The sequence below is a fragment of the Rhinolophus hipposideros genome (assembly GCF_964194185.1).
Source record: "Rhinolophus hipposideros genome assembly, chromosome: 2".
In the NCBI taxonomy this organism is placed as follows: Eukaryota; Metazoa; Chordata; class Mammalia; order Chiroptera; family Rhinolophidae; genus Rhinolophus; species Rhinolophus hipposideros.
The window spans coordinates 77,349,696-77,363,780 of NC_138048.1; the positions used below are offsets into that span (position 1 = coordinate 77,349,696).

The following is a 14,085-nucleotide window of genomic DNA, read 5'->3' on the forward strand; positions in this document are numbered from 1 at the left end:
TCTTTTTTTTACATAAACACTCTCACTATTGTATAAGGCCAGTTAACTGGTGTTATACTTTAATCCGACATTACCAGGTTGGGGAAAGGAACAAAACGACATTTTTTTGTTTTAAAGTTCACTTGTAATAATGTGCATAAATTACATCTGTAAGTTAGTTTTATCTTATGTGCGTTCTCAACTATGACCCAATAATACCTATCCTGTCTTATTTCTCCTTTGTTCCTGTTTTTATTCTGTTGTTTGGGTGGGGTCGAAGAGAGAGACCTCTGGGGAAAGTCATTTTAAAGGTATTTCAAAAAATAAAGATACATTTTAGTACTTTTTTTTTTTTTCTGATCAGAAAAGTAATGCAAATTGTGGGAAATAAAAAAAGTCATAGCAAAAATAACCGTGACCCATTATATCACCATCCGGAGATTGAATATCTAAAGACATTTCTATGTTGTCTTTCCCTGTACTTCTTTTTGTTTTTCTTTAATATGCATTTATTGAATTTATCCATATTGAAATTCAATATTCATATTGAATTTCAGGTCTGGCTACTCTCTTAAAAGATACTTTACCAGATTTATTTATTTATTTATTTATTTATTTATTTATTTATTTATTTATTTATAGTTTTGATGTAATATACCAAAGACAGGCCTGCAGAGTCATTGTCAACAATTTCTTCTTCTGTGTCTCCCATTAAGTCTTAGCTCAACTCAGCAGGAAGAGGAATATGATTTAGAAGAAGTAGAAAAAAAGCTCACCCTATTTTAATCCTGAAACAAATTGTAGAAAGAAGAAATGGTTTGCTGAAAAATGCAGCAATAGCAGGAATTTCTCCCCCAACTCCCTACTTAAACCACTGGCAGGAGGTGACTTTGCAGGTTATTTCATATCTCAACTAGAGCAAAGAGTGATCAAAGAGAGAGGAGGTGTGAAATGTATCTATCTCAGGCTGATTTTACTTCCTGTATGAGTTGGAAGTATTTCAATTCATTCCTGACCATGAAAGCCAGAAAACTCACCATGGCATTATCATGATGTGGTGAGGTGACATCATGTCTGTCAGGCGGCAGTGACTAGCAGCTCAAGAGTGCTGAGGAGAAGGTGAATCCTTGATAAGAAGATGGCTGACAGGTCTTCAGTACCTTCACCAAAACAACAGAATACAATTTCACTTGCAAGATGTGTCCTGAGAAAGTAGAAAAGAGTTATTGCCCTGGAGACCAGTAGGTGCCTTTACACACCTAATCATCAACACAAAGTCTCTTTATCCTCAGATTTACAAAGATACAAAAACCTCACCCCCATCATTTATATAGGATGATAGTGATTTTAAGAGTGAGGAGATAATTTGAGACATTGAAAAATTTTGTCCCAAAATAAACAAACACTAAACAATACTTTAAATAATCAGATTGGTCTTGACAGAAGCATTTGGGTAGTCACTCCTCTTCTCCTCTGCCACACACACACACACACAGTTCAAAGGTTGGAATTTAAGGAGAAATATTCACACATTAAATATAGCAAAAATAAAGTAGTTACTTTTTCTCTGTACATCCACACTATAGCATGAGTTAAAATTCACAAATTTGTTTCATATATATTTGCTTTCCTTAAATTTCTGTGGATAAAGTGTGCTTTAGGCTGCCGTACCTTAAATTTTTAAAAATATTTCATTAGTGATAGGAACAGGGATTTAATTCCAATGTCAACCAATTTGCCATTTTACTTTCTAGACTTGAACTGTTCCTAAAAGCCATCAGGCAAAAGCATGCCATTGTACAAAATGTAATAGAAAGACTATGAGGATAGATCACCCTACTCTTTACTGATGTGAGGAATACAATAAAAGAAATAATCTTATTTGGTGAAATGTTTAGAGCAAATAGTGTTTTTATACAAATCTTTTATACAAAAATTAGTGAAACCATTATATTTATTCATTTTTAGTTACAACCTAAATCCTTTTGTCAGATGTACAGAGCGGTTATAATATAGAAGATATGCACAAAGCAAAGATCTCTACCACTGAAAGTGTAATGTGTTTTGCTATGTCCCATCTTCTCTTTTTTCAAAGGAATTCTCTTGAATTACGTACTTAGGACTCTTAGTTTTGAATAGAGACTAACTTCTAATCACTTTGTGAACTGTAATTTGTTGCTGCAGGTTGGTACCCCAGGATTATAGAAACATTAAGGGAAGCTATAGTCAATTAAAAAAAAAAAAAAAACAGACCTAATTGAGACTTTATAATCTGAAGTCCTGAAAGAACATTAAAAGGGGAAATCTTTAAAGAAAGTATGGAGAATTGTCTTAAACATTTTATGCAAAAAAAACCCAACAGTATTTCATGATGTGGCTTATTTGAGTGGTTCTATGACTCAGCAGATCTTCTGTATTAAAGTATTATTATTATTATTATTATTGTTATTATTATTATTATTTAGAATGATGGTAGATATATAGTTTTCCAAAACTCTCTATCCAAATTTAGAAAAAGGAGAGCCATGTGGTAAAGGAGTGTTATTCCAGGCACAAAAAGAGTGGACAATTTAACATGGCACCTGGAATTCTGATTCTGGAAATTATAGCATTGGATTTAGTATGGGACATCTACAGATTTGAATGCTAATGACAATCAGCTAAAATAATCTTATAAAACTTTACCATTTACAAAATGCTTTCACGATTTCTAAAAGGCAACATAAATATCCTGAATCTTACTTATTAATGATAAGTTGCATTTTTTAGAATTCTGGTCAAGATGGTGGAGTAGGTAAACACTGTGCTCACTAACTCTAAGGACCACATCAATTACAACTAAGCTACAGAACAACCATCACTGAGAATGGCCTGAAGTCTAGCTGAACCAAAGCCCTACAACTACAGACATACAGACAAAGCCACCTTGAGACTAGAAGGGGCACAGACACAGAACGGGCTGGTCCCACACCTGCATGTGATCATAAAATATTGGGAGGGATATCTCAGCTGCAAGGTAGCCCCAGGAGGAGTGAGGGGTTTCAGCCCCATACCAGACTCCGTAACCCAGGGTTCCAGTGCTATGGAGCAAAGACTCCATAACCTCTGTTTGTAAAAACCAGAGGAGACTCTGCCTGAGTGAGATGGAGAGCAGCTGCACTCCCAGGCACCCTCTTAAAGGGACTGCACATGGACTTACTCACTATCGAACTCACTCACTCTGAGCTCCAGTGCTTGGTCAGTGGCTTGAGTGGTGGCAGGGAAATATGGGGAGGAACTGAGTTATCTGGTGTCCAGGCGAGGGCTGGAAGGGTACCTCTCTCATGATGGAGGAGCTGGAGAGGTACCAGCTCTTCCAATGGTGGAAGTCATTGTTTCTTTGTTGAACTCTCCCCATTTCCTGTGTGCAGACTCAGGCAGACACCATATCTGAGTGTACATCAAACTGGCTATCAACTTTCATCTGTCCCATCTTAGTAATTCCTGGAGATTCCACCCTACCCTACTTTTACGCACAACCAAGCAGCTTCCAGTGGTTTTTCTGTACAACCTATCTTAGCTCATGATGCAGACTTTCATAAAATCTCTCAAATATTCACAAAACCCAAACAAGCAGCATTTGGTTTCAGCAAGTCCTGTACCTCTGACTGAGTAGCCATCAGACCAGCACTAGTGGCAGCCAGCCTTGATTTGCAGATTGTCCTTTCAAGACACATCTAAGTCCAGTGCAAGCAGCAGCAATCTGCAGATTGACTTGTGCCTCATACCAGCTGGACCTGGGCAGAGCACAGGCTGTGGCTAAACTTGGCCAACAGAGGGTCCCCTCCTAGGAGGTCCGAGGGTTGGCTCACCTGACAGCCAGCTTCAGACCAAGCTGGAGGATAACCGGCTGCCTCCAAGCATGACAAATCCAAAAGACAGACTGGACAGGCACCAGACCCCCACTAGGGCAAACCCTTCTCTATAGGGTCAGCCCTTGAACCACAGCTCCTCCACTGTAATCATGGCCAGCCCTTACAACCAAGTAGCATGAGGGTCAATCACTCTCATTGATGTGCAAACAGCAACCAAGGCTCAATTACAACAGAGGGCACACACAACCCACACAGGGGACACACCTGGAGCACCCGGCTCTGATGACCAAGAAGACTGCACCACTGGGTGCCACCAGACACCTACTATATAAGACCTCTCTACTAAGGCCAGGAGGCAGAGCAGACCTAGTTAACACATAGAAACAAACACAGGGAGGAAGCCAAAATGGGGATACAAAGAAACATGTCCCAAATAAAAGAACAGAACAGGAAAAATAACTAAAGAACATGGAGACAAGAAATCTACCAGACGCAGAGTTCCAAACACTGAAATAAAGAAGACATTACAGGGAATCAACAGTAGATTAGATGAAGCAGAGGATCAGATCAGGGATCTAGAAGGTAGCAGAAAACACCCAAACAGAACAGCAAAAAGAAAAAAAAAAAATCCAAAATAATGAGGAGAGTTTAAAGGGCCTCTGGGAGAACATCAAGTGTATCAACATTCACATTATGGGGGGTACCAGAAGTAGAAGAAAGAGAGTGAGAAGTTGAAAACCTATTTGAAGAAATAATGACAGGAAACTTCCCTAACCTGGCAAAGGAATTAGATATACAAGCCCAGGAAGTGTGGAGAGTTCCAAATGAGATGAACTCAAAGAGGCCCACACCAAGACATATCATAATTAAAATGCCAGAGGTTAAAGACAAAGAGAGAATCTTAAAAGCAGCAAGAGAACTGCAGTTAGTTACCTACAAGGGAGCTCCCATAAGACCATCAGCTGATTTCCCAACAGAAACTTTGCAGGCCAGAAGGGATTGGCATAAAATATTCAAAGTGAAAAGCAAGGACCTATAACTAAGATTACTCTTCCCAGCAAGGCTATTGTTTCAAATCGACACATAAATAGCTTCCCAGACAAGAGAAAGCTAAAGGAGTTCATCATCACGAAAACAGTATTACAACAAATGTTAGAAGGATTTCTTTAAGAAGAATGAAACAAAGAAGATCAAAAATATGAATAATAAAGTACAATAACTACATATCTACCAATAATTACTTTAAGTGTAAATGAATTAAATGCTACATTCAAAAGATAGAGTAGCTGAATAAGAAAACATGACCCTTACATATGCTGCTTACAAGAGATTCACTGCAGTTCCAAAGTCACACACAAACTGAAAATAAAGGAATGGGAAAAATATTTCATGAAAATGGAAACAAACAAAAAAGCTGTGGTAGCAATACTTATTCCAGAAAAAAATACACTTTAAAACAAGCTATAACAAGAAACAAAAAAGGATCCAGTATTCCACTTCTGAGTATTTACCCGAAGAAACCTAAAATGCTACTTTGAGGAGACGCCTGCATCCCTATGTCCATTGCAGCATTGTTTACAATGATCAATATGTGGAGGCACCCCGGGTATCTGTCAGTGGATGAATGGATAAAGAGTAGGTGGTACAAATACTCGTATACAATGGAATATTGCTTAGCCGTGGAAGGGAATGGGTTCTTGCCATCTGTGGTGGCATGGATGGACCTGGAGGGTATCCTGTTGAGCGGAGTGTCAGACAGAGAAAGACAGATGCAATGTGATTTCGCTTATGTGTGGAATCTAAAGAACAAACTAAACAAATAAAACAGAAACAAAGTCATAGATACAGAGAACATTTTGATGGTTACCAGATGGGAGGGGGTTGGGGGGTGTAGGAAAGAAGGAGGAGAGATTAAGAAGTACAAATTGGTTGTTATACAGTAGTCATGTGGACGTACGACATAGCATAAGGAATATAGTCAATAATATTGTAATAACTATGTATGGTGTTAGATGGGTACTAGATTTATTGGAGTGATAGACGGGAGGCTGATTGGGGTACAGGGCGAAAAAGGTGAAGGAAGTAAGAAGTACACACTGGCAGTTAGAAAATAGTCATGGGGATGTAAAGTAAAGCACAGAGACTATAGTCGATAACTTGGTAATAACTATGCATAGCTCCAGGTGGGTACCATACTAATCAGGGGGATCACTTGTTAAATTATACAAATGTCTAACCACTATGCTGTACACCTGAAATCAATATAAAATAATATTTAATGTCTAAATAAAGTGTAAAAATAAATAAATAAATGTGTTTTTGTTTGTTTGTTTGTTTTGATGATCCTATTTTAGTCCTCTAGTTATAAGCAGAAGGTTTAGCATGGTTAATTAACTTGTCCTAAGTTGTACAGCTTGTAAATGTTAACATCAGAAATCAAACACAGGTCTTAAGGTGGGTAACAACTTCTACTGCATTAGAAGCTGCAAAACTGAGAATTTTTTTTAAATGTGTTAATTTGCATTAAAATAACAAAAATAAACTTATTACATGTTAATATAAAAATACTTATAAGAACAAAATAAAACTGTGCTGTCTATAACAAAATGTATTGAGGAGTGTTATGTTATTTTACAGTTTGTAAATCTCTTTATTAGTTTAGGAGAAGGCAGCTGGATATATCTTTGGCATTTATTCTGGTAGCCTCTGGAAAAGCGCTCTGTATAGTCATGTTAGAATGAAAGTTAAAAAGAAATAACACCTTAAAATTACTAAGAAATTAGTTTTGATCTTGCCTATTCCTGAAAGAATCTCAGGAATGCCCAGGTTTTGATTCAAAGATCTCTAGAGCCCTGGGTTAGAAGATCTCTATAGTTCTTCTCAATTTTATAATCTTAAATTTCACTTGGTGATTTACATCTCTAAAATCAGGCTTTTGCTTCATGGGTATGATCAGAATGTTATTATTATTATTAGTTTTTGTAAGACATTTTGAATCAGCATTGAATAGAACCTAAAAGGAAGACAAGGAGAATTCAGGAAACTATAGTAATAAGAAATACAGTGATAACGGGAGTGCACAGTAAAATAGATTCAAAGCCAATCTAAATAGAATCAGGCTTACCATTGAAGCTGAACTGAATACAGATGGCATAAATGCATGATTGGATATTGATTAATTCAAAGTCACCAACAAGAGGCTGACGGATGATTAAATATTTGTCAACGTTAGTCCAGTACTATGACATCCAGCTAAGCAAGGACCACAGATATTTGTGACTGCCTTGCTGTTAGAACTCTCAACCTTGTTTTATTAGAAGATATGCTAAAATAGTTGTAAATCAAGGGAAAGAAATGGCCCTAAAAAAGATACACCTGCCAAACATCTCTCACCCAGGATGAAATCATATGTTTTAGTATAAAAGTCCTTGAACAAGGGACGGAAGTTCCATATCCTCTACAAACTACCTGTGAAATAGAGGTAAGTAGCTTAATCTCTCTAGGCATTCATAATAATTCTTGATGAAGGAGACAAACAGAAATATATCTAACATTTTTAAAGTCTAATACATAATTAACAAATAGTAGAGCAGAAGACATTATGAAATATCTGATTAGTGTTACTAATTTTAAATAACAAAATGTATTTGACACCCTTACTTTGAATGAAGAGGCTCTGACTATTTTATCATTATTTTTGGTATAGCTTTAAAATATTTTTAAAATACATACTGAAGAATATTTAAACTATTGTAAGAATAGCTTGGTTTCCTTTTAGGAACTGAAAGTGATAGGCAAGTGATCAGTTTATAAATATACCATTGAGAATTAGAAGAGTATGAAGTGGGACATATGTCTTAGGTAAGGGAAAGGATGTAAAAATGTCTAAAGGAGTCAAAAACAATCTCTGTAGTCAGACAACAGGCACACATAGCCAAATAAAAACAAAGTAAATTCTCATAGGAATTGAGAAATTAAGTAGAGAGGAGATCACACGGGAACTTGCAATTCCTGAGGCCTAGAGCAAGGAAAAAGGATAGGGAACATGGGAGATATTTCCAAGAAAATGTTTCCAAATAGGAAATGAGACGAACTGAAGTGGAAGCAATGATCTACATCATAAATTAATCATATAAATATCTTGAAATTAAAGAAAAGTGAAAATGCAGTCCAAATTATTACTACATTTTAAGAAAAATAAAATACAGACTTTTACTTCCTTTATTTATGGTGGCCAAGACATGAAAACAAACAAAGTGTCCTTCCTTAGATGATTGGATAAAGAAGATGTGGTATATATACACAATGGAATACTATTCTACCATAAGAAAAGAAGAAATACCGTGTTTCCCCTAGCCGGACAATCAGCTCTAATGCGTCATTTGGAGCAAAAATTAATATAAGACCTGGCATATATTATTATATTGTATTGTATTGTATTATTATATTATATTATTTTATATATTTTTATTATTTTATATTAAATGCCTGGTTTTATATTATAGTAAAATAAGACTGGGTCTTATATTAATTTTGCTCCAAAAATGCATTAGAGATGATTGTTTGGCTAGGTCTTATTTTCAGGGAAACACGGTAGTACCATTTATGACAACGTGAATGGATCTTATTATGTTAAGAGATTATTATGTTAAGCAAAATAAGTCAGACAGAAAAAGTAGAGAACCATATGATTTCACTGATATGTGGTATATAAAACTGAAAACAACAAAAGAACAAGGCAAACAAAAGAAGAAACAAAAATTCATAGACACAGACAATAATTTAGTGGTTACCAGAAGTTGGAGGGGCAGATGGGTGATAGCTGAGGGTAAAGGGGATCAAATATATGGTGATGGAAGGAGGATTGAGTTTGGGTGGTGAACACACAATGTGATATATAGATGATGTATTATAGAATTCTACACCTGATATCTATGTAACTATATTAACAATTATCACACCAATAAACTTAATTTAAAAAAAAAAATTCTTAAGCCATAGCAAATTTTGATTTGTAAAGATAAATAGATCTAAGTCATCCATATAGAAAAATGAATAAGCGACAGGTTGGTTTCCAAACTCTTCTCTGCAGAAAACAGTGGAGTAATGCCATAGGATTTAAAAAGAAAATGTTAAAAATCAGAAATTTTATATCACTTCAAGTTATTTTCCATTCATGCAGAAAACTAAAAGATGTCATTAGATGTATATGGTCTCAGAAACAATGGCACTAATAAATCTTAAATTACAAATAGAAGAACTGACTCTGGATAGTGAACATACAATGTAATACATAGATGATGTATATAGAATTGTACACCTGAAACTTATGTAACTTTACTAACTACTGTCACACCAATAAACTTAAATTAATATATATATATATATTAAATTTATATATATATATATGTGTGTGTGTATATATATATGTGTATATGTATATATATGTGTGTATATGTATATATATATATATACACACACATATATATGTATATATAATTTAACTCCCAAAAAATCAAGAATAATACATTACAATAAAAAGAAAAAAGGTCATATTAATGGATTAACAGAACTTCTTATTCTGTTGGAACCCTAAAGACAAAAATCAATTCTATAGCCTGAAGTGTGAAGTGTGAGCTTAATCCTGTAATACTTCCTTCAGCTTGTTTTCGTTGTCCTTGTTCCTTTCTCTGTACCAGGAAATATATATCTCTTAAGCAAACATCCTTCATCAAAAGTGCAGATAAAATCTTTTTCCTGAGTTGATAGAAGCTTAAAGCATGAAATCATCCTTGTTTTCTTCTGGTACTTGCTAATAATACTTAAAATATACAATTGAGTTACTAGGCTCAATAAATTACTAAACCAAAGTTTTGTTTTGTGTGCCTCCTCAAAGTTATTAGTTTGGTTAGAGAAACAGAAGCCATTTTAATAACCAACAAAATTAATTAATGATTTTTGATAATTAAAATATATATTAAATTACTTGATTTACTGTATTGCTTTGATTTTAGTTGAGAAATAATAATGAGTCATTTAGGATATGATATTATGTGTGATTTAGCTCTCTTTTCATATTCTCTTAAATCTCAGACCAGTGATGTTCCTTCAGTAACTGTGTAATATTCAGCATAAAAATAAACATGCATATACAAGAATATACAAGTATATTTAAAAGTATATAATATATATATTTAAATATATTAAATATATCAAATATATTAAATATATACTTAAATATATTTAAATATACAAGTATATTTAAAAGTATACCTAAAGTATGTATACATATATAATACTAAAAATATTGAGTTATTTAAATTTTAGATAACTTTTAGTATTTTTAATGTACACATTTTTCAAAGTGAAAATTTCGTTTTCTACATAGAAAACAAGAGTAAAAGGTCGATATTTGAATATAGAAAATAATCACAACTAAATAAGACTGCAAAACTACAGCTAAAATATTAACAATAGTTTCCTCAACAACTTGGCATTTTTGTTTGTAAAAATTTATACCTTTTTATATTTGTCAAATTATTCCCAATGAATATTTATTTTATTATACAAGAAATGCATTCATGAATATAGTATACAATGTGTGATCAAACAGCATGGTGAATGTTTAAATAGAAAAAAATAAATATTACAGTAAAAGACTCATTGCCATTAACCCCCCTCAAAATACTCTCCCTCACTTTGAAGACACTTACTCCATCCTTCTTGCCACTTTCTGAAGCAGTTCTGGAAGTCATCTTCCATGAGTGTCTTTAGTTGTGCTGTCATGAATGCCTCATGGTCCTGAATTACTTTGACTTTGGGGAAGAGCTAGAAGTCACACAGTGCCAGATCCAGTGAATAGGTGGATGAGGACACACATTAATATTTTTATTTGACAGAATTTGCCATATACCAGAAGTGATGCGTAACACATGGAGCATTGTCATGATGGAGGATAATTTAAGGCACACTGTAAAATACACCTTCTCTCAACCGTAGTTCACACCTGACTAATTGCACCCAACAAGTTGAAAATTGTCACACACACTGTTGAAAAGGTTTGACACATTGCTCTCCATGTTGAAGATCTCTGCCTTTCCGTTAGATGGCACTCAGCAGCAGCATTCACCATATATTTTTTTTACAACAATGGAAAGGCTCATCACTTCTGGTATATGGCAATTTCTGTCAAATAAAAATATTAAGGTGTGTCCTCATCCACCTCAGTTCACCAGATCTAGCACTGTGTGACTTCTGGCTCTCCCCCTAAGTCCAAATGATTCAGGACATTGAGGCAGCCACAACAGCGCAACTAAAGACACTCACAAAAGAGGACTTCCAGAACTGCTTCAGAACTGCTTCAGAAAGTGGCAAAAACAATGGAATAAGTATGTTCAAAGAGAGGGGGCATATTTTTAGGGAGATGAATGGCAATGTGTCTTTTATTGTAATATATATATATATGTTTTAATTTAAACAATCACTGTACTTTCTGAGCACACTTTATATTTTGTCACATTACTCTATTTTTTGTCATGCTGGACATAGTACGCATTTGGGGACATGACCTTAGAGCTCTTCACAGATATTGACTTGGGTTGTTGTGTACACATTTCTCCTCAACTAAACTGCAGCTTCCTAAAGAATAAATCTGGTTTGCCCCTGACATTGACAGGGCCAGTGATATGAGGATAAATGCAGGCCCACATATCATATGTCTTAGTATTTAAAAGTATGAATGAAACTAACAAGCCTTAAAATAATATGGTCTATCCTGTTACTTTAGCAAATATACCTCCCTAATGACAAAAATCAAATATATATATATATATATATATATATATATATGTATGTATGTATATGTACATATACATATATGCATATATACATATACATATATATATATTTGCCAAGTTATTATGTTCAGAAGACTGAATTAGTAATATATCAAAGATAAATCAATTTAGCTATCACTACACATGTGTGCATGCTGTGTATTGGATAAACTGCTGCTAGGATGCATAAATATATATGCACACATACATTACATATGTATATATGTACATGTATAAACATATATATTCATAAATTATTACCTATCTATTTCACAAAATATATTTTTCTTGCCTTCATCAAAATCACTAATCCTGGTAGCAATAATCAAGATTTTCACAAAATGATCTAAAGAAATAAAATCTAATTATCCAAATTATGGGAAATTTTAATTGACTATGTAATTAAATTGAATGCAAAAATTGAAAAACAAAAATATTTATATATATATATTTATTATTTTAAAATATTCAAAATACTCTGGTAAAATAAAATAGTCATTAATGCACATCAAAATTTTAAAAAATTTTTAAAGATGAGCTTAACTTTATGAAATTTTTATTTAAAATAATTATATTTATGAATGTAGAACTATCCACGAGTCTTTAGCCAGTGTCCATCTACTTACCCATGTAAAGAACTGGTATTATGCTTTAGGAATATTACATCTAGACCTACATTTACTTAAAATACAGAAACATGTGAATTGTCAAATATTGAAAAAGTTCCTCAGCCAGAATGCACAAAACTTGTAAAAAACGTCTGAGTACTTTAAGGATTACAAATTGGAGAAAAAAGAGATTCAAGAAAATGAGCACTTGGCATTCCAGGGAAACAGTACTTCATATGTAAGAATATAAAGCATATTATCTGAAAGGAAATATTTTTTAATTAAATTTATCAGGGTGACAATGATTAATAACATTATATAAGTTTCAAGTGTACAATTTTATTAACACATCATGTGTATACTGCATTGTATGCTCACAACAACAGGATTTTGAAAATTAATTAATTTGTATTTTTTAAGTGCTTCTACCCCCCAGATTTCCTCTGTGCTCTGAAGCAAGATGTCAGCCTTTGACATTGGCAGTGGTGCCGCCCAAAATTCTTCAAAAACATTTAGATGCAATCACCTTTTGCTTCAGAACAAGTGCCAAGATATGTAGTGAAGGTTTTCTTAGGATCTGAATGGTGTCAATCATGAGACCAAATGTTTAAGATTATGGGTGTGCTGAGCAGAAGTGTCTGTGTTCTTTAATAAATTCATTTATTTTTTAATTAAAGTCCCCCTTATTTGTGGAGCTCTTTTGCACTGATCTAAACCCAGTGTCTGAGGTAACCATATCCTATCCACCTTGCCCACAGTTATGAGCACAGCATCACATAGAACATTAAGTGCTCACTGACTAAGGTTTTTTTAAATTAACTTGAAGCATAATAATCAAGAAATTGATAAAGGCATACACGGAAGAGGATCTTAAACATGTATTATGATGCTTTTAATAAGAATCCACCAAATAAATGAGTAAACTAACTTGAAGAATGTAATTAAGTATTTAAGATTAGGAAAGAAGCAAAACAAAAGGGGATACACAGAAGATACTCCTTCTTTAGAGTATAGGCTATGAATCTGAAAGTTTCCAGTCTTAAAAATAATTAGAAATAAATCATAAAAAAGTCATTACAAATGAATAAATACTGAAAGCCGTTTTCAAAAGCAAGTCCCACTTCACTTCTGAAAGGGAATCTGTTTGCACTATATGTGTAAAACATGCATTCTTTTGTGAATCCAAAGCTTGCATCTTTGTTATGCTAGAAATGTCTTGATTTTTATAAACAGGGGTTATTATTTAATATAATTGTGCTACTAAGAGAAATTATGAAATGTAGCCTAATAGTTATTAAGAAAAAAAAGTGTTTTTTTACTGTCAATTTCTTGAAGCATGTATCAGGCAATGTCACTTTACTGTGGTCATATTTCAAAATATCTCTATTTTTACTCCAAAATAAGAAACACTCTGTAGAGTATTGTGTATCTCAGGATGATTTCACTGAAACCAGTGCAGGGTTTCAACAAAGCAATCAAATCCTTCAGAGACTCTTCTAAATATGATTCTTGACCTGTAAGGTATTTTATATTCTCTTAAAAGAATACCTGACAGAAATAAAATATGAAAGGATTTCCTTGTTAGTCCCCAAAGACATGGAGTGGATCTGATTCTGTTTCAGTCTGCATCAACAAAAGGTATTGATGGAAATACTATAACTTGGTATATTCCACATTGTTACAGTTGACAAAAATAGTTTAAGGGAAAAAAAAAAAGCTAGAAAAGTTTAAATTTTAGTAACGCATCGTGAACCTTGAAAATTAAAGTCATTAAGTCTGTATTATGATAATGCCATCTTTGAAATTTTA

General features: G+C 33.7%; 1 long non-coding RNA gene across 2 annotated transcripts in view; it reads right to left on the reverse strand.

Annotated features, from left to right (window-relative positions):
• Window positions 1–14,085, reverse strand: part of LOC308509343 — a 139,966-nt gene that overhangs the window by 72,022 nt on the left and 53,859 nt on the right. For both annotated transcript variants that reach the window (XR_013995184.1, XR_013995185.1), the window contains exon 3: window positions 1,017–1,183. This is a non-coding gene — a long non-coding RNA (uncharacterized lncRNA). The remainder of the gene's footprint in view (window positions 1–1,016; window positions 1,184–14,085) is intronic.